General features: G+C 36.2%; 1 long non-coding RNA gene across 1 annotated transcript in view; it reads right to left on the bottom strand.

Moving 5' to 3' along the window:
• The window catches only part of LOC138166977 (uncharacterized), a 90,216-nt gene that overhangs the window by 3,539 nt on the left and 64,020 nt on the right, over nucleotides 1-22,657 (bottom strand). The window contains exons 4-5 of the long non-coding RNA XR_011169790.1: nucleotides 6,423-8,322; nucleotides 4,041-4,571 (exon numbers count right to left, since the gene is read on the bottom strand). This is a non-coding gene — a long non-coding RNA (uncharacterized lncRNA). The remainder of the gene's footprint in view (nucleotides 1-4,040; nucleotides 4,572-6,422; nucleotides 8,323-22,657) is intronic.

The raw sequence follows: 22,657 nt of genomic DNA, 5'->3' as shown, positions 1-22,657 counted from the left end.
GAAAGAACTTCTCTTATGTGCTCACATTTGGCTTTGCTAGCCTGTTCAGTCTGACTCAAACACACCCCTGCTTATGTACTCATTTTGTATGAATATTTGATTTAACATTAGGAGACCTATGTTAGGTGCTGGAGCTAGCTTTAACCATTGTGAGGAAGGCATTTTTCTCTCTGGAGAGCTGATTGTCAAATCTTTACAAGCACATCACTGCCCAGTTCTGCAGTGTATTAGCTGTGTGACCTGGGAGCAAATTATTTATCCTCATTGTGTTTCAATTTCCTCATCCCCAAAAGGGGACTGTTGATCTAGATCTGCAAGTTAAAAGTGTGGTCCAGAGACCTCTGGAGGTTCAAGGTCAAAAGTCTTTTCCTGATACTACTAAGAGGTTTTAATTTCTGATACAGTAAATATAGGTAGACATAACCCACACAGACTCTCTCTCTCAACAGTTTTTAAGGGCACAAAGGGGTCTTGATATCCAAAAGTTTGAGAACAATTGGTTTAGATAATCTTTAAATTCTATGATCCTAAAAATCTTGCAATATTGTGGATTATATTTAACTTTGTTGTTGACCTACTCTCCCATTACATTGCAAGTGCTGTGAGGACAGGGAGCTTGTATTTACCTAAGCTTTGTATCTCCTCAGCTCAGTGCTCAGCATATAGTAGGTGCTTAATAAATACCTGTACATGTTTATATGCATGCATGAATGAATGTTTTCAAATGGAGTTGATGAAAAAATCTGCTGCAATGACAAGTTTTGGACTCTAGAGGGAGCCTTGGCATCAATATTTTCTTCAGGTGTTCCCTCCTTTGAGGGATAAAAATGTGGGGACTTATCATAAAGGTGGGGCTTTATATGGAGCAGGCAGCACCTGTTCTATATAAAAAATGGAGGAGGGAGGATGATATCCAATAGTAATTGTTAAATAAGTAAGTCATTCATTGTCTAGTGCAAAAACTCTCTGAATCCCCAGAGAGAAAACCAACTATATGAACACTCTTTCCTTGTGGCCATCAGTAATACAATGCTTTTGATGTTAAAGAGGAAATTTGTTAAGGACATGCATTTTATTATAATCTCTTTAGAGATATAACATGTTGTACTTAGACTAGTATTCAAGATGATAAAAGCACAGTAGGGCAAAATACTATGAACGGAGAGCCTGGAGAAACTTGGCTCTAATCTTGCTGCCTATGTGACCTTGGGCAGACCTTCAACCCTCTTGTGCCTCAGCTTTCTCATATATATATAAAGCATTTGCACTGTCTTAGAGTTCCCTTCCATTTCTAGGATCCTAGAAGTCTGAAACCAATAGTCTGGATTTTTTCACCGAAGTGTTTGGTGGAAAGTCTTGATTCTTGGTTTTTTTTTTTTTCATTCTCATTGTTTTTATGGTACATGAATGTTTTAATAAACGCTTGATGATTGATTGGTTAGGCATTGTGCTAAGCATTGGGAATACAAAGAAGTCAAAAGGCAGTTCCTGATCTCAAGGAGCTTAGTCTAATGTGGGGAGACAACATGTATAATAAAAATAAAATAGAGACAATCAACAGAGGTAAGGTCCTAGGAGATCAGGAAAAGCTTCTTACAGAAGGTAAAACTTTAGCTACAACTTGAAGGAAGCTGAGGAAACTGGGAAGGGAAGATGAAGAGGGAGAAAATGTCAAGAATGGAAGAATAGCCAGTGAAAACACATGGAATAATGAGATGGAACGTCCTGTGAGAGAAACATCAAAAAGGCTTTTCACTGGATTTCAGAGTCTGTAGAGGGTAAGGGCATAGAAGACTGGAAAGGTAAGAGGGTGCCAGACTGTAAAAGGCTTTGAACATGAAACAGAGGATTTTCTATTTGATCCTGAAGGAGAGAGGGACCCTCCCCTCAGGAGCACAGTCAGAGCTTGATTATAGGAAGAGCAATTTCACGCTGAGGGGAAGGTGGACTGGAGTGGAGAAACAGCTTGTGATAGGCAGGTCTACCAGCAAACTATCACAATAGTTCAGATATGAGGGGATGAGGGGCATTGCAACATAGACTATGAAGGTATAATTGACAGGACTTGACAACTAAGGGAAGGGACATCACTAGAACTCAAACCCTGATTTCTTGATTCCAAATCCATTACTCTTTTTCCTTACAAGAAAATTCTATAATAAGACACATTTCTGTAGGGATTTTTTTTTTGGGGGGGTGGTTGTGATATATATATATAAAAGCATGTATATACATATAGAGAAAAAAATTTTTATATATTATATGCATATACATACAAGTCCAGTACTCTATTACACTATACTAATATATTACTATATTATACTAATATTATGTTATATATACTATAATATTATACTAATCTATTACTATACTATACTAATATATTACACTATATTAATTTGATAGGCATTTACAAATGAATTTTTTGCTCACTTTATTGCATTTCCACTGACTCATTACTTTATGGGAAAATATACACATACATATATATGTCTATTTTTACATACATGTCGATTTTTCTTATCTGTAAAATGATGTGGCTAAACTACATTCTTTTCTAGTTTTTATTTTATTATTAAATGAATTTTAAAAAATCAAACTAGTTTATTGTAGCATGAAACAGAAGGCCAAGTACAAAGTATTCCCATTCTTTGGGTATTACTTCTCCCTTTGGTGACATTGTTTGAGAAAACAGACTAGGGCTATTATGTTTCCATTTCTGACACGACCGTGGGTGAGTTTGAGAAGAAATGTACAACTAGAATGAACAGATCTGGCACTTTATGCCAATATTTTCCCCTTTTTTTCCCCTACGTTGTTCTTGTAAGGTCCCACTGTGAGCAAAAGATGTGGGTAGAAAGAACAAGAAGGAAAAAAATATAATTAACAAATTCTGTCACAGGGTCAGAAAATTTCATTTTTTTTTTTTGTTTCCAGGGAAGGATGGCATAGGGAAAGAAGCACTTAATATGAAGTTAGAGGACTTGGGTTAAAATCAATATTCTATTCTTTCCCACATCTGTGGCCAAGTCCCTTTTCCTCTCTGACCCTCAGTTTCCTACCTGGTAAAATTGGGAGATTAGACTATATAACCTCTAAGGTCCTTTCTAACTCTAAAACTTGTTTTCCTTCTTAGAGAAGCTGTATGGAATGAGTTTTTTGAGAGAATTATAGTGGATATTGATCTACCACACAGGGTTCATTGGATAACATTTTTAGAGAGAGAAGGGGACTTGAAAATCAGCCAATCTACCTCCCCCCATTTTAGACATGAAGAAATTGAAGCCAAGCAAGAGAAGTGAAGACTTGTCCTAAGTCACACAACCAGTCACTGACATGTCTAAGCTTCAAAACAAGCTTCTCTATGAAGCTCTGAAATGTGTGAAAATATTGAAACAGCTAAAGCTGTGACATCGGTATTTGCCAGTGATCTTTTGGCTTTTGTTGCACTCCTCTATTCACAATATCACTTTACCCTATCTGAAAATTAGAATCCTAATCTTGTATACCCTATAGTCCATTATACAAGAATATGATATAATTTCCTCTCTTCTACCCTAACCCATTTGTAGAGCTATGAGATTTTCCAGGAGTGCATTTTCTGTAGATCTCTATTCTCATTTAGGTCCCTTAGGAGAGCTAGGGAGGTACCTGAAGCATAGAAAGTACTGTTACAATAGGTATTTGAAGCACAAAGATTAAAAACATTCTTGACTTCATTAGCATTAATCTCTTACTGAATGTAAACTCCTTGACATTTCACTTTTGTCTTTGTTAACCTTAGCACTTAGAAAAGCATCTGCCACACTGTAAGTACTCAGGAAATGCCTGTTGATTGATTGAACAGTAACGGCATATTTACACAATTATTTACCATTGAGAGACAGTGTGCAAAGTGAATAGAGTGCTGAATTTGAACCCTGAAAGATCTGAAGTTAAGTTCTATCTCAGCTACCTACTGACTGGGTGCCTTTTAATAAGCCAATTTACTGCTATGGTCTTTAGTTTGCTACAGAAGATTAATTAATAATAGCACTTACCTTGTAGAATTGTGGGCATCAAATGAGATGATGAATTTATACACATTTTTCAAATGTTAAAGTGCTATATAGGGGCGGCCAGGTGTCTCAGCAAGTAAAGAGCACCAGCTCCAGTGTCGGGATGACCTGGGGATCAAATCCGGGCTCAGATACTTAGCACCACACCCAGAAATAACTGGCCCTGTAACCTTGAGCAAGTTACTTAACCCCGATTGCTTTAAAAAAAAAATAAAGTGCTATATAATTGGGAGTTGCTCTGGTGATGGTGATGATGATGATGGTGGTGATGATGATGAAGGAGAAGAAGAAGAGGAGGAGCAGAGGAAGCCATGACGATGGAGATAGTAATAGTTGTTTTTGGTGCTGATGGTAGTAGTAGAAGCAGTAGTAGCAACAGCAACAGCAGCAATAGTAGTAGTACTACTACTAGCAATATACTGTTCTCAGGGAGAAAGGGGGACAGCTCAATGTGTTGTCATATCCTGAGATGAGGGAATTTTTCTCTTCTTTCAGTAATGCTTTCTCCTGTTTCTGTATGGAAAAAGAGTGAAAAGCAGAATAAACTTAGGACAAAAGATGCTTCATCATTTGAGCATTGTAGCAGAAATCTCAGTGAATGTGTAAAGCACCATTATAAAGAATGCAGTGTGAATTAATTGGGTAAAATGCTTTCAGTTATATGGAAAATGTCAAATAAATTCAAGATATTACTGTTCTAAAGTCAAATAATAGCCATCAGTATAAGTAGAGGATTTAAGAGAGACTTTTTTTTAAGAGAATAAGAGGGTATTTTCTTAACATTTATTCTCTATAACCAGAAAATATCAAGAAACTACTTGAAGGTTTCTTTGAATAAAAGAAGGGTGCTAGTGGACAAACAGAAAGACTTTCTGGTGCTTCTAGCATAAAATAAGAAATTCCCAGTCTGGCATTTCATGTCACCCACAATCTGGCTCTAACCTAACCTTTTGAACTTAGCTCTTAAAAATAATTTTATTACATTTAAAAGCATGATTATTTTAGTTTTAAAGAAATAAAGATGAGGAAATAAACAATTCCCTCAAGTACTGGCTTATAGGGAGTATACACAAAGAATATGAAGAAGACAGAAGGTTGTAAACATTGTTTTTAATCCTCTAGCCATATAAGCTGTCACATTCAATATCAAGCACAATTAGAGAATATTTGTTGGTAACTAAAATAATTTTCTCATTAAGTTCATAGTATTATAGATTTAGAACTATAATGGACTTTGAAATTCATCTAGCATAACCCTCTTATTTGATAGATGAGGAAACTAAAGCCTGATGTGGTTAATTGAGTTGCCCAAGGTCATATAGGTAGGAAGTAACCAAACTAGATTGGAGATAAGATCTTCTGACCCCAAATCTTACACTCTTTTTACTGTAATATTGCATTTGTAAGAAACTTTACTGTGAATAATTATTTTATTATGATATATATGCATATATATTACATAATAAATGTTTTATTATGTGGTACAATTCATAGGAATTTAAAATAGTTATAAATGACAATACTGAAAGGGCAAAATTTTACTAAAGATTTTGGAATATAAGCTATTTGCCATGAGAGACTACAGCAAGGTCCTGTCTAGTGCAAAGAATGAATCCTGTTAAGTGGTTGTATATATATTTGAGTTTGTACTATTTGCGATTATAATTATGTAAGATGTAGTAATTGGTTCTAATCCAGTAGAAATATGCAGTGTTAATTCAGATAATGCCACCACTTTGTGGAATTCCTTGTTTGTATTATTTGAGACCTAGCCTTATTTCACTTTTATCTTTTTATCTCTGCACTTAGAAAAGTGCCTATCATATAGTGGGGATTTTTTAAAAATAAAAGCCATTTGATTAAAGATTATCTTTTCAGAAGATCATTGAGAGATGAGAGAGCATTTATGAGTGAAACCCATGAAAGAAGATTAGGAAATATTTTAGAGGATGGAAGCAATGAGGTGGGAAAGAAGTTAATATGATCATTGCAACATGGAATTGGATCAGGGGAAGCTGGAGATTGTTTAGATCCAAGTCCCTTATTTTATAGTGTGTGTGTGGGGGAGGTGCTGCTGCCTTGGTACCCCAGAATGCTACCCTGGTTTTTAAGTTTTTTAAAATTAAGGTTATTGTCCACAATAGAATTCATGAACCCTAGTAGATATGTTCAGTTTTATTAGTCAGCAGGCAAACACAGTTCACAGAAAACATGTCTTGAGAAAGCAAATTAATAAAATAACAAACCAATATCCCCTCCCTAAGTCTTAGGCTCACTTTCTGTCACTGGGAAGAATACATATGGATAGGGATCACATGTGGCAAACACATGTGGCTAAGGTCTATGGATGCAGAGGCAACTCACATTTCTAATACCGCAGAGTTGCTGATTTCTTCTGATGATATCATGCTGGTCTTTAATGGGCATCCTTCCTGTTTCAGATAACTCAATAGTTAAATAGTGAATTTCAGATATTTCCCAATGGTCTTTGTTCCATAAGTTTTTCAGCTACTCTGCATCTTCAAGGACACCTAATATCCCATTCAATATCCATTAATCAGGCAGTATAAACCTTTCAATCTCCTGCTGGACCTCAGGTATTGCCTTAAGCTGAGATGCTATCTTAAAGAGCTCTTGCTACTCTGTCCTTCATCTTCAGGGGATAGCTACAGGTCACCTTTATTAGCTCTCTCAATCAATAGCAATGATGCCCTCAAAGGGATTTTTCCTGGAAGATAATGGACACCCAGGCCACTACCACAGCTATTCTTTAACTATTTCCTTGACATTCTTTTCTCTGCCATTTCCTTTGAGTGCCTCCATTAATTTTATGGCCAGAAGCTAATTTTACCTGATAGTTTTTAATCATAACAACCTGGTTAGGCAAAAGTCCAAAGAACTCTAGTTTCTTAAACAGAAAAGGAATTGAGTGACTCTTCAGTGAAAAAAATAGTTTTTAATTTTTTCCATCATGTTCTTCTTTTCTATGCAAATAACAATGGTTAGAGAATACTGAAAAAACTCATGACAAACGCATCACTTCACTTTATCAATATTCCATCGACTGTTCCACTGTACATGCTGATGAGTCAGCAAAGGACCTGTGGAACTGAACCTGGTTAGTCATGATGAATGACTGAACCTGTATCATACCGTGTCATTGAACAACTAAATCTCAGAGTCAGAAATTACTCTCCTTTGTTCCTGAAATCTTGCTAATGAAGTTTTGTCTTCTTAGCAAAAGATTCTTAGCCATACTTATCAAAAAACTCTTTAGAATAAATTGAAGAGTTGTCTTAAGTGTCTAATTGCCTAGGACTTAGTCTTTCCTCATCTTACTTTAGGGCTTGGTGACCTAAGTCAAGCATCTCATTCTATATTATGATCTATATACTTCCTATATACTTCCCAAATTTTGATCTCTGAAAGTTAGACTACATGGTGGGTAGTGATCATTTGCTCAATAACTACCAAGCAGCTCTAGGTTTTGGGGTTCCCAAGATTTCAAGTTCTAAGTCTCTTTAATTATTCCATGTAGATGAGTGTGTGGAGAAAAGCCCAGAAAAAAACAATTCTAAGCCAAGGTTATTATCTCTGTTAAAAGCACAGTTGCAATGACTTTTAATACATAGATTACATCTATATATCTGAGAGGGCCTTTGAAACAAATCTGCCATGAGAGAAACAAACCACAGTGACTTATGGCTAATTTACTTATATATATATACACACACATGGTTATGCAATTGATTTGATCAACGAAAACTCATACTTAACCATTATAAACTTAGATGTAAATGGACTAATGGCATCCATAAATTATTCAAAAGAATCACAGAGTTTAAAGGGGGCATCAGTTGCAATCTAGTTTAACTCGTAGAAAATATGAATCCTCATTATAACATATACTGAGCAAGTGGTTAATTGAGCCTCTCCTTAAAAACCTTCGAGGAATGTGAACCCACTACCTCTTAGGCAGCATTGCTCTAATTGTTAAGAAGTTAGTTTTTTTCTTAACACTGAATCTAAATTTTCCTCTTTGTAACTTTTACCCATTGCTCCTAGTTCTGTCCTCTGGAGTGAAATGAACAATTCTAGTTCTTCTTTTATGTGACATCCTTTCAAATATTTGCAAGCAGCTACTATGCCCTCCTGAGTCATCTCCAGGTCTTATAACTGGTCCTCATGTAACACAGATTCAAGACTCTTCATCTTCTTGGATGCTTTCCCACTTAATATTCCTTTTGAACTGTGGTACCTGGAGCTGGACACAATAATGATGAAATGTGATGAAAATAGATTATAGTATTACTATCACATCTCCATTTCTGGAAGCTATACCTCTCTTAATTCAGCCACCTGTTGCATGTTTGTTTGTTGTTGTTTTGGATATCATATAAAACTGCTAACATACTGAGCTTACACTCTAATAACAACCCATGTATTTTTCAGACAACTGATATTTATCCATACCTCTCTCATCTTGTGCAGTTAATTTTTTATGCTCGAGTAAAAGTCTTTATATTTAATACTTTTAGGATATAATTTTATTAGTATCAGCTCAATACTGTAGTTTGTCAAGGTCCTTTTGGATCCTGGCTCTGTCATCAGCTATCCTTGTCAGCTTTTTGTCAGAATAGAAGAATGTATAAGAAAAGACCCAAAAAAAATTTTAAAGAAAAACATTTAAAATATAAAGGCACATGTTAAATAAAAATGTGGAACAGAAATAAAATGTATTATGCTTCAGGGAAATTCAGAAGAGCAGCAGTTACAATCATGGTTTTAAATTAAGCAAAAATTAAAATTGCTACTGTCAAAAGAGACAAAGATGAATTATGTCATGCTTAATAGCACAATGGATAAACAAATAATGTCCATTGTAAATGTATGGTGGTGTCTAAGCAATTAAAAGAAAAACTACAAGAAATGTAAAAAGACCTTGGTTGAAGAACAGTACAGTTGACTTTAACATTTCTCCCTTATGATATAATCTATAAGACATATAAACAAGGATTTATAAATCTGAACAAAATATTGGGAAATTATATTTTATAGCAATAAATGCCTGGGAAAATTTAAAAGCAATTTTCTGTATCACGTGGCACTTTTCAAAAATTGGTTATCTATAAGGACATGTTGAACTCATAAAGAAATTAGTAAATGCAGCAATAATAAATGAACCTCTATAGACCATGATCCAATATAAATAATGACTAGCAGAAATTAATAAAACATATAGGCCTAAATGGAGGGTTAAGATGCAATACTCAGTTATTAGTGGATCAAAAATATTCATAGAAACAATAAATGATTGTTTTAAAAGAAAATTACAGGAAGTAAGCAGGTTGAAAATTATGGAAAGCAATTAAAACTGTCCTTAATGGAAAATGTATGCCTCTGACCATGTAACTGACGTAATAGACAAAGGATGGAGAAATTTTTTTAAATTTAAAATTAAAAAAAGGAACGAATGAAATTTTAATAAAAAATACTATTGGCTTGATAAAACAAAGAATTAGTATTTTTTTGTAAAAGGCTGAACAGTTGATAAAACATTAATTAGCTTTTTTCAACTTGAGGAACACTAAACTTAAAAAAAATGAAAATAATTAATTCGCAATAAGTAGAGAGAAAAAAACTTATCAGTAATTCCTACATCCAATTATATTCTAGAAAAACTGGGAATTTAAAGCAAATAGTTGAAAATAGTAAATAAAATATCTCAATTAACAAAGCAGAAAATGGAGTTGCTAATTACTTCAATCTCAGAAAAAGAAATTAAGTAATCTATAAATAACATTCAGAAGAAAAGTAGATCAACACTAATTGGACCTCCAAGTGAATTTTCTCAAATAGTTAAAAATGAATTAATCCCAATGCAACCCAAACTGTTAATTTAGACCTAAGAGTGAAAAATAACTCAACAAAACTAGTTTTATGAAACAAAAATGTCCCAGACATCCAAACCAGGGAGAGATAAAGAAGAGGAAGAAAACCACATTTCAACACCACTAATGAATATCAGTGCAAACAAGAACAACAACAAAACTTTAACAGACATACTACTGAAACTTCTCCAAGATATAATCATATATATTCATTATGACCAATTTGAAATTATACCAAGGATTTAAGAATTATCCAATATTGGGAAACAATTAGCAAGAGTAATTATATAAATAAAAATAAAATCTAGTTGAGCAGAAGCTTAACTTGAAGTTAACTGATTCCATCTCAGATTTAATGAATAAATATAGAGTCCTAAATAACTAGGGTAATAATTTTCATGAAACCTTGATCACAGCATATATGCACTAATGTGCAGGATGTCACATTTTGAAAGGGAAATCAAGAAGCTGGAATGCCATTCAGGGAAGAGATTTGGGAGGAACACAAAACTAGACTTCATAGAATTGAAAAGCTATCAGGCAAGGGGAGGCCAGGTGGCTCACTGAGGAAGAGCACCGGCTCCAGTGTCGGGATGACCTGGGGATCAAATCTGGGCTCAAATACTCAGCACTACACCCAGAAATAGCTGGCCGTATAACCTTGAGTAAGTTACTTAACCCTGATTGCTTTATAAAAAAAAAAAAAAGAAAAGCTATTAGGCAGAAGAAGGATTGGACAAGGTTATTTGGCCTTGAAGGGTAGAACAGTCTGATAGTGGAAAGAGCACTGGTTCTAATACCAGGGACCCTAAATTCAAATCTCACCTCTGCCACAATACCTGTGATAACAATATAAAGATGAAGATCTCAGCTTGACTCAAGGAAAAGCTTTCTAACAGTTGCAACCTCCCCCCAAATGAAAATGGAATGGATTCATCTCCTCCATTATACCCTGAGCTTATTGACCTGATTTTATTTTGTTTTGTGTTGTTGTGCTGGGGTTTTTGTTTTTGTTTTTTGTCAGGGGAAGAGGAGGGCAAGATCAGGACCTTTCTGAGTATCCTCAGTACTTAGCACAGTTGCTAAAAAAAATGTTGTTGTTGTTCAGTTATTTCAGTCATGTCTGACTCTTTGCAATGCCATTTGGGATTTTCTCAGCAAAGATACTAGAATGATTTGCCATTTCCTTCTCTAACTCATTTTACTGATGAGGAAATCAAGGCAAACAGGGTTAAGTGACTTGCCCAGGGTCATAAGCTGAGGTCAGATGTGAACTCAGGTGTTTCTGACTTCAGGCCCAGTGCTTTATTCACTGTGCCATCTAGCTGTCCCTGCTAGCAAATAGTTGGTACTTAATAAATGTTTATTGACTTGACTTCCAAGGATAGGTGTTTCCCATCAGTGAAACTTAAAATTGTGTCTAAATGGCTACTCGTTAAGGATGTTGTTGAAGAAATTCATAATTTTCAGAGAGGTTGTGCTAGATGGATTCCAAGGCCACCCTCTAAAATTCATTGATTACATACTTTTCTGAACTTCATTTTTCTCATCTGTTTAATGGGTATACTCACACCTTAACACATAACTCATAGGGCAATTGTGAGGTTCAAGTGAGAGGATGTATGCAAAGTGCTTTGTAATCAGAAAGTACAATGTAAATATCATCAGTTATTGTAGCAAATTAAATAACTGATTCAAGTAAATTCTTTTCCATCATTACTCATTTTGATAAATTAATTTTGTGTTTCCAAAAGAGGAAATGGTATGCTTCAATTTGCATGTTATTTAAATAGTGTTACATTCTTATGTAAATTAACACATTTTTTCCTCTATGATTATTGTGAATTAATATAAATAAGAACTTCCATAAAAGGTGGCATTTTATCTGCTCACTACTATCATAAGCACGAATATATTAATAACGTAGGATGCAGTAGCATAGGTGACTTCTGGGAACTTGCTCCACCAACACAGATCAGTACCTATCTATGCTGTAATGCTTAAGTTCTAGGAAGTTACTTCAGTCACCTAAATGTTAAGTAATTAACCCATGGTCATTTAGTTAAGTCAAGGACAGGATCTGAATTCAGGTCTTCCTGATTTCAAACCCAGCAAATTCACTATTCACTACTGGTTCTGATTATAAATGTAATCTGTGTAATTACCACACAACAGTGAAAATAATAGCAAAATATTTTGGAGCACTGTAATTTTTCTGTGTGACTCTGTGTTTGTTAAGAACCTTGCTTAAAGATTTCACTAGTATTTTTCTTTTTATTGTGGCTACATTATTAGTCGTTGTACCTCTGATGCAAGCCTGGAATAGTACCCCTAATTATGGGTTGTAAAACCAGCACTTTTGTCTGGAACAGTCTGTACTGGGTACTAGGGTACAAAGGGAAAGAGAAAGTTTGTTGATTCTGTATTATATGCCAAAACATCCCCCTAAAATTGAACCAATGTTGATAGCAGAGAGAACCTCGGTGCTGCATTTATAACCATCAAAATATTTAAGTTCTAAAGCACAGCTTACAACAAATTCCTTAAAATTGCCCATGATTTTTAAAAAAAGACATAGTCTGCATTAAATTGTTCACTAATTGCTTTGTGGGCTTATGTTTTCAAACACTGATATTTCTGCTTTTGTGTTGTAAACAATTGTTCCCCAAAATGCTTCCTTTTTAATCTAAAGGAACTTAAAATTTTGGGATGCTAAAATTTTTATAGACTTTTATTTTTTACTGATTTGTTAAGTTCAAGATGGCAAAACCATCACTAAACCCAAAGAATCCGAGAATGTAAGAGTGAGAAGTGATTCTTAAGATTGTCCAGGATTCATCACTTTCTGTATCATCATGGACAAATCACTTATTTTCTCTGAGCCTGTTTCCTTGTGAGGAAATTTAGGATATTAATGGGGACTGATTTCAGTTATATCACCACTGAAGTCCCTTCTAAATCTCAAACCTGTAATTCTGTGATTTGGCAGAATAATATTTGTATTATGTATGTTATGGGTTTTTTTTTTAGAATGAGCCCAATTAAATATAAGTTTCTGCTTACACTTTTATGATCCAGTTTGTCTCTTTGTTTTTATACAAAGTAGGAAACTGAGGTTTAGAGAAGCAAACTAGGTTGCCCAAAATCAGGTAGCTAGTCATAGGAAGAGCCATGGATAGGACACAGGTCTTTTGATTTCCACTGTGCAGTGTCATTTTCACTTTACTACACTTATTTGTGAGAGAAAATAATAATAAAAAAAGTTGTCTGACACACTGGTGACCCTATGGGAGATATTAGGTGAGAAAAGAAATATCCTAATGGCATATTGGAAAAGGTACATGGGTAAGTGAGTATTGGGTATGGAGTCAAAACATGTTAGAGTTGGAATGTACCACAGGAAGCATCTAGTTCAAACTCCTGACTTTTATAGATAAGGAAACTCTAGAGTCTAGAGAAACTAAGTGACTTTTCCAAGATCAGTGGCAGACTCAGTATATGAACCCAGGGGCTGAATGCAAGTTTTCCCACTATACCATAATGCTTTCTCACCTAGGCTCAAATTTGGGCTAAATGACCTTGTGAAAAAATGGTTAATCTACTTGGGACTCAGTCTTCTCATTTCTGAAGTGAAGTGATTGGACAACACCAGGAGTTCTTAACCTTTATTCTTGTGGACCTCTTTGGTAATCTGGTGAAATCTATGGATTCCTTCTCAAAGTAAAATTTTAAATGCATAAAATAACATAGATTACAGAGGAAACCAACTATATTAAGATATGGTACAAAAAACAATCTCATACATTCCATTTTAAGAACCCCTAAACCATACAAACCTTACAGTACTTCTGATTCTAATATTTTATGATTCTAGCTATAACATTGAACCTCAGGTCTGTGAACATAGCAAAGTCTACTTGAGAATCTTTAACTTAAAAAGAATTCAGCTGGTTTTTAGAATATCTCTGGAGATGTAGGTCCATATTGAGGCAGACCTGACTGATTTCTGTCTAGCCTAAGGCTCAGACTGAAGTTGACAGGACCCTAGGGATCTTGATCCCAGTTATTCTAAAGGCTTCTTTTTAAAATAGGACCATACATTATCCAACTGAGTCATGAATCTCATTCTATGAGATAATCTGACTGACATTAATCATTTTCATATCTAGTTTGGTTATACTTTTAGTGCTGGGGAGAGATTGGGATTTAATGATTTCTCTACCCCATTCCACTCCAAATCTCTGTCATTGCCTAGAACTAACTAGAGTAATCATATTTTAATTAATACCAATCCTGGATCTCTGCCAAATCTAGTACTTTATATTTTTGTGGTTATATAAAATACCTGTTGCTGCACAGCCTTTCTTAGTAATGTGTTATTGAGCTCTGTCAGTCGTGAAGAGTAAGAACTGTTCAGACTCCCACTTTAATGGTCTCTATTTCCTCATTCCAGTATACAACAAAATCTCACTGTGGAGCTTATGCAGAATCCCAGGGGAAGATAGACATGCATCATATGAGTTTCAGACTTCCTTCTCCAGAATTTAAGAAACTAGGGCTACACAAAACATGTTGAGAATTTGGAAGACAATCTCATTTAATTGCAACCATGCCAGGAGATTCTTCCTCCATGAATTAGCCCTTTTCCACACACTGCACTCTGTACCTCACTAAAGAATGACTGTTTTGATGAATGTTCATATACCAGTCATCTCTAAAGGTAGGCTGATTTTTTTTAACTTTTCTTTTCTGATTCAGATTTTGCGGAAGCCTCCAAATTTCATACCAAACATGTTACCCCAGTTGTCTTCATCAATTGTCACATACATTGCTAATATCAGTAATGCTATTTTTGGTCCAAATTTATCATTTAATCAGTGAAGGAAGATCCCAATGAGGAGACATCTTCTACAATTCAGATCAATAACTGTTCTGCAACTTGTAGTTTTAATCAGGTGTGGCACTGAGAGACTAAATTATTTGTCCAAAATCACTCCATCAGCATGTTTTAGAAGTAGGACTTGAACCTTGTCTTAATTCCAGTGCAAGCCCTCTATCCATGACACCATACTGCTTCTAAATGTCACTTATGGTGTAATAGTTTTTTTTTTTTTTACTGTACCCAGATATAAACTACTATTTCTCCCCACAAATTTGGCAAGTTTTTAGATTGTTTTTTTGTTGTTGTTGTTGCTAAAATCTATGTCTGACTTATAATAAGTGTATCATTATAGATTATCATTTTTTTTGGTCTGACCAGATTCAGCAGAAGCAACAGGAACCATTGACAGAAATTTCCTTGGTTAATGAAACTAGAGAGCAGTTCCTCAAATTTGCATCAAGTGATTCACATATAGGATATCTGAAGGGAGGTCAGCACCATGGCCAGAGACAGAGGGCAAAACTGGAAAGTATTTTGCTATTTCAGTACTATCAATTAAAACAACAACAACAACAACAACAACAACAACAACAACCAAACACCGAAATGCTGGCAGGTGGATTGCATCATGACCTATTTATGGCAGTGTTTAAGGCAGAGCCACGAAAAGGACATGGCAAGGGGGAATCCTAGGAATTAGTCATGGTAGTGCATAACAACTCTTTGTTTTCCAACAGTAGCTCTGCTTGGTTTCATTTCCAAGAAACATCATGCCTTCCCCCAGGATAAGCTCATCACCTGAAATCTCTTCATTATAAAGACTGACTCAGCTTTTGACGTGTAACACCTTCTCAACAACTCAGTTGCCTCTCCATTCTGATTGGAGGGCTAGAAAGTGGAGCAATAAACTCCCCAAACCATCATTTATAGAGGGCTCAGAACTTTCCAGGAAATTCTTTATTTTTAATCAGTGGTTCTGTGTAGTTTTAATTCTGCTTGGTTTTAACTCCACAAACACATGCTTCATACTAGACATCTCCTGGTGCCCCCTTCCTGCTTCTCAATTTCCTTTTATTTATTGTATTCTCTCATTAGATTGCAATTTGTATTCCTGTCACTTAGCACAATATCTGGAACAGAGTAAGTGTTTTTGTGGACTATCCAAAGCCCAACTTCCCAAAGCATATGCAGTCTGTATTGTAGATGAATCTATACATTCCTCTTACAGATGAATTTAAACTGTTTACACTATCAGAAGCTATTCCATGCAGTTCTGTGTTATAGAATAGAAAAATCTGCAAGGATAAATAATTTGAAAGAATAGTGGAATTTTCAGATTTGAAAATAAGGAAATTACCTAAATACCAATGAAGAGAATGAGGAAATGGGGATAAGTGATAGGGACCCATCGGAGTTGCCCTTTTCCTCAGTCATAAAATTCTGGTTGAGATTTTTCAACTTGAGTAATTGTTCTCTACATGTTGGGGTAGTAATTGGTAGATTTCATTGCGATGGTTGTGGGAAAAGGTTAAAAATTTGATAAGCTTAGATTAGCTCCTCCAGGGAGCCTGGATGCCAGCCCAAGCTAAGTAGATGGGCAGCCATGAGATGGGAGTGGCATCAGGGGAGACAGAAGTTTGTACTTATTTGTAGGCTTGGGGTATCTGCCAAAACTGTGGTGCAAATGATAGAGTGGATATGGTAGGACTCAGAAAGAGGATGCTATGGACCTAAGGAAGGAATGGAGAAAAGGAGAGGGGGCAAGTACCATTTATTTCATCATTACCCTGTACAGGGGTCATCAAAGAGTAGAAAGAGGTGGCAAGATATTTTTTCACTGAAGCATCACTCACTGCTTCTCCCTCCCCAACTCCATTTCTTGACAAGACAAATTTTAGGATTAATATTGATGGCATGTTCTTGGGGCAGAGGTAGCAGATGTTGTGGTGAACACAGAAAATATACATCTCTGTTATTACTTCCTTAATCCAAATCCAACAAGAGTAAGATTTATTCATTCCCTCTCACCTCCCCCCTCTTCCCCTCCATTGCAAAAGCTTTTTCTTGTCCTTTTTATGTGAGATAATTTATTCCATTCTACCTCTCCCTTTATCCTTCTCCCAGTACATTCCTCTCTCACTCCTTAATTATACTTTTTAGATATCATCTCTTCATATTCAATTTACCCTGTGCCCTCTGTATATTCCCTCCAACTATCCTAATACTGAGGTAGGTCTCATGAATTACAAATATATATAATCTTTCTATGTAGGAATGTAAACAATTTAACTTTAATAAATCCCTTATTATTTCTCTTTCCTGTTTACCTTGTTATGCTTCTCTTGAGTCTTGTATTTGAAAGTCAGATTTTCTCTTAAGTTCTGGTCTTTTCATCTAAAATGCTTGCAATTTTTTTCATTGATTATTCATTTCCCCCCTGAAGGATTATGCTCAATTTTGCTGGGTAGGTGATTCTTGGTTTTAATCCTAACTCCTTTGCCCTCTAGAATATAATATTACAAACCTCCTTATTCCTTAATATAGAAGCTGCTAAATCTTGTGTTATCCTGATTGTGTTTCTATAATATTTGAATCATTTCTTTCTGGCTGTTTGTAATATTTTCCCTTTGACCTTGGAACTCTGAAATTTGACTATAATTTTCCTGGGAGTTTTCCTTTTGGGATCTCTTTCAGGAGGTGATTGGTGGATTCTTTGGGTTTCCATTTTACCCTCTGGTTCTAGAATATCAGGGCAGTTTTCCTTGATAATTTCTTGAAATATGATGTCTAGGCTCTTTTTTTTTAAATCACAACTCTCAGGGAGTCCAATAATTTTTAAATTATCTTTCCTGGATCTATTTTCCAGGTCAATTGTTTGTACAATAACATGTTTCACATTGTATTCTATTTTTTCATTCTTTTGATTTTATTTTGTAATTTCTTGATTTCTCATAAAGTTATTAGCTTCCATTTGCTCCATTCTAATTTTTAAGAAATTATTTTCTTCAGTGAACTTTTGGACCCCCTTTTACACTTGGTCAATTATGCTTTTTAAGGCATTTTTTTCTCACTGGTTTTTGGACTTCTTTTACCATTTGGGTTAGTCTATTTTTTAAGGTGTTATTTTCTTCAGTATTTTGGGGGGTCTCCTTTAGCAAGCTGTTGACTCATTTTTAACATTTTTCTTGCATCACTCCCAATTCTCTTCCAAATTTTTCCTTTACTCCTTTTACTTGATTTTCAAAATCCTTTGTAAGCTCTTCCATGGCCTGTGACCAATTCATATTTTTCTTTTAGGCTTTGGATGTAGGAACTTTGCCTTTTTTGTCTTCTTCTGGTTATATGTTTTGATCTTCTTTGTCAACAAAGTAAGATTCTATAGCCTGAGGTTATTTTTTCTGCTTTTTGCTCATTTACCCAACCAATTACTTGACTTTTTAACTCTTTGTTAAGGTAGAACTCTGCTTCCAGTGTGGAGGGCATACTGTTCCAAGCTTCAGAGGTTTTGTGCAGCTGTTTTCAGAGATACTTCTAGGGACCTGTACATTTTCACTTCTTCCAAGGTGGTATGACCAAAGGAGAGGTGTTTACTACTTTCTTGTTCTGTGCTCTGGTCTGTGAGTAACCTCAAGCACGCTCTTCTCCCTTGGAACTGTGAGAAAGATACCCTCTCCACCAATGCCACAAGTTCTGTCATGTTAGTGTTCCTCCTTTGCCCCAGGACTATGGTCCAGATCCAAGTATAGGCAAAGCAAGAGAATCCTGCCTCAGTGCCAGCAAAGAAATCCCTGCAAACCCCCTGTGATTAGCTGCTCAATCCCCCCACTGTCTTTGGGCAGGGAGCTCTGGAGGCAGTCACTGCTGCTGCTGCCATTGCTGCCATGTCAGGCCTAAGACTGGGCTGCATCTCTCTCTCACCCAGGTCTGACAGATCTTTCCTACTGATCTTCTGAGTTGTCTTTGGCATTTGTGTGTTGAAAAGTTTAGAAATTGCCATGACTACTAGTGATTCAATATCTTGAGGACTGCTCTGGGTTTGCTGGGGTCCAGTATGTTTTGTGCTGGACTGTGCTCCTCTCTCAGCCTGGTGCAACAGACCTTTTCTGTTGACTTTCCAGTTGTCTTGGACTGGAAATTTGTTTCGCTCTGTCTTTTTGTGGGTTCTGCTACTGTAGAATTTGTTTAAAGTCAGGTATTTTTACAGGTATTTCAAGAGGTTTGGGGGGAGACCTCAAGCAAATCCCTGCTTTTACTCAGTCATCCTGGTTCTGCCCTCTGTCTTTCATTTTCAAAGAGGACCAATGACATTATGAGGTGATATCTGGACTTGCACATGAATTGGATTTAAGTGAGACAGAGATATGCAAATGTCAACTTCATTCTCTCTTCCTGAGTCATTGAAGTTCAGTGGAAGCACAGAAGTCAAGACAAGTGGCAAGGCCTACAATGGATGACCATTACATCTTTGATGTCTGACCAAACTCTAAGTGCCCCACCACCATAGCACCTGCTTCAACAACCTTCAAGCAGGTTGGAACAAATCATTCTCATCCTCCTGTTCCACCAGAGGAAGTCTTTATATGCTGGGGTTAGACATCCCCCTACATCACCATCAGGTCTGAGGCCTCTCAGTTACCCTTAACCTAGTTTAGCCTCCAAGATGGTTTTACCAGGGTGTGGCCACTGGGAATACCACAGCTTCTTGGAACCATAGGTGTGAATTGGGTGAAAAGGTGACACCAAAGATAGATTGGCAGCTCTGCAAAGGGCTCAGCAAGTCCTCACATCAGAGGTGCTAGTCTTCCCTAAGCACCCCATTCACCCAAGAAGAATAAAATACATAAAGGGGAGCTGAAAAGGAAAGTGGGAAGGTATCCATTTTACAGCATGATGGGAAAGTCAAAGTGACCTGAGTTCAAGCCTTTATGATAACATTTGCTTGTGGGATCTCTTAGCCTCTCCACTCTTTCAGATTATAAGATTTAGAAAAAGGTGCTAATCTACTTTCTTAGAGTTTCCTAATTTAAGAGTCAACTATAACAAATAAAAACACTGTTCTAGTTCATATTTCTACATTATATTTAGGGCTAAGATTGAGAGTTTGGGATTTAGTATGGATTTTTATCACTTCTCTCATAAGTCAATGTTCTAATTGTACAGAAACAATGATTCAGGAATGATATCCAACTCAAAAATGAATTGTTTCTCATCTCTCAAAGTATCATCAACTTTAGTTTTTTGTGCTATTATGTATTTACTATGTCCAGTGCCTTCTGATTTTACTTTCAGATAAAGTATTCCTGACATAGAGGTGTGAAACTTCCTTGGCCTTGTATTTCCTAGCATTTTTTTTTCTCTCTTCTCACCTACTCCCATCTTTGCATCAAAACACTGATTATCAAATTATATGAAGAGACATGGAGATTAGATGAGAAATGTCATTGTTGTAAGGAAATTCCTGATGAGGAAACTCTCTCTACCAATGCAGATTGGTACTTTCTCTGCAACTTAGTCTTAGAGACTTGACTGGAGAACTGAGAGGTTAAGTGATTTACCCAAGGTGACAAAACCAGTATGTGTCACAGTTGGGACCTGAACCCAGATCATTCTGGTTCTGAGGTCACTTCACTCATTTCTTCATTATGAACCATATTTTCTAGCATGTGCATAGATGACCTTAACATTCTTTGTGCTAAATTGCAGATATAAGTGAATTTTCCTATATAATCTTTTAACTTCAATTAATCTGTATATTTGACCTATTTTATGTATATCTGATCATTGTGATTTTTTAAATAGAGTGTTTGATGGTATAGTTCTAAGTGACAGGACTCCACTATGGAGTCATCTGGGCTTATAATGATCCTAATGATTATAAATTGATAATCAATAACAGATAACCTGTACATTTTCACTGACCTGACTTACTCTGAGCCTGTGTCAAGCATATAAACAATTATGGTTCCTGATTGGACAGGGTTTCCAGTCAACTTAGTGACTGATGTGCTAATACCTGCAGTCCCTGTAATGGTAATGTAATTTGAATTTGAAGATCCCTTTGTGTTGGCAAAGGTAGAAGGTACTTAGCACTTAGTAATTGATCAAACCTCTGTTGGGGAAACAAAAGGTATGAACTCCTGTCTCCTGTTGCTGAAGTGAAAGGAAGGGATTGGCTGAAACAGGAAGTAGCTAATGCTGTGTATATAAGAAAAGCCCCAGAGAGGCACAGTCAGAATTTCTTGAGACCAGCATCAGGTGGCAGAGCAGCTACAGAAGAGAGAATGGAGAACTGAGCCAGAATTTCTTGAGAACTTGTGGTGGTAGAGCTTCTTCTGCCCAGGTGACTGAGGAAGCATGACTGGGATGCTGAGACTTTGTTTTTTTTGTGGCTTGGTGGAGCCTTGAATTCCCTGGAGCAGAAATTATGAAGGATCTGACATGGACCAGACCCTGTGAACTTCAGTGTGGAGCAGGACCTACCCAGAGATCTGGACAAGGAACTGGGATCTGTCTGCCATTGAACCCAGGTGACAGTCTGATGAATCCAGGTAGAATCTGGGACCATGGAAGGGAATCCAGGGAATCTGAGAACCATCCCCAAGTCAAGATGAAAGACTTCTCCCTGGGTACTGAGTAATGATGAAATTGTAGTTTACTAGTGACCTAGGGATGGAGGGTTTGTGTGTGATACTTAGTAATTGATTGCTGAATAAGTGACTGATTGAGTTAACTTAAGTATGCCCCATGAGTGGGAGACTTTGCCCCATGAGTGGAAGACTTTGCTGAATAAGTGACTGAGTTAACTTAAGAGTGCCACATGAGTGGAAGACTTTGACTATTGTACTTTGAGACTATATTGTGATATTGATTGAGTTAGCTTAAGTGTGCCCCATGAGTGGAAGACTTTGACTATTGTACTTTGAGATGATTGTTATTTATTCTAAATATTGTGACCACTTTGATGAAAACTATGTGGCCATTTTAATGATAAGCTGTTTGTGAATATAAGTTGTAATATTGTGAATGCTATACCTTGATTTTCTGTGAATGTTTTGCTTTGATTTGTTATGGAATAAATAGAGTGTTTAATATACTGTGTAATCAGAAGCTTAAAAGCTGTTCATAGTAGCATCCTTCTGGAAAGCTTCTGTGCATAGCATTACAGTCCCCCATTATCAATTCAAACCCTCATCCAATTTCTGTTCCCAATTAGAAAACTCCCCCACCCAAGTCTGGTATCAGTAAGTGACCTGGAGAATTTCCCCATCACATCTGGATCTGATTAGGTATGCCCCTTCCCATATCTGGCATCAATTAACTATTCTCAACCAAGCCCATCTTTCAGGTATACAGCTTCCCTGTTCAGATCCTACTCCAAGTATATACTCCTACCAAGATCTTTGCCATTATATATGTAACCTCCCTTCTTCAAGTACGTGACTCTGGTCTTATGTATATGTCCAAATCTCTGTCTGTCTGTAGTGCCATATTGGGTGTGTATGCTTTTTCCCCCTTTCTCCTTGCTGTGCAGCAAAGTAATAAAGCTCATGCTTATTCTAGCTTCCTGAATACCAATTTTTCTGTAAATCCCCAACCTCAGGTCTCTGATTTAACCTGAGCCATGGGACCAAATATAGACTTCGTGCATACATCTTATGTTTATTTTTTGTTATTGTTATTTGTCTGGAGGGGTTTATTCTAAGGTCACATCATATTTGCTTTCAGTGCTTATAAAATGAAACTCCCCATCCCCAAATAAAATTATCTGGGTAGGGAAAAGGCTTTTGCTTTCATGAACTGCTTGGTAATAAACTCCCCAAATTTAT

The sequence above is a fragment of the Petaurus breviceps genome, unplaced genomic scaffold (genome assembly GCF_028583685.1).
Source record: "Petaurus breviceps papuanus isolate PSGF00001 unplaced genomic scaffold, PetGlider_PUasm1.0 227, whole genome shotgun sequence".
Classification (NCBI taxonomy): domain Eukaryota; kingdom Metazoa; phylum Chordata; class Mammalia; order Diprotodontia; family Petauridae; genus Petaurus; species Petaurus breviceps.
The sequence above is the reverse complement of the archived record's forward strand: the minus strand, read 5'-3'. Positions and strand labels throughout refer to the sequence as shown.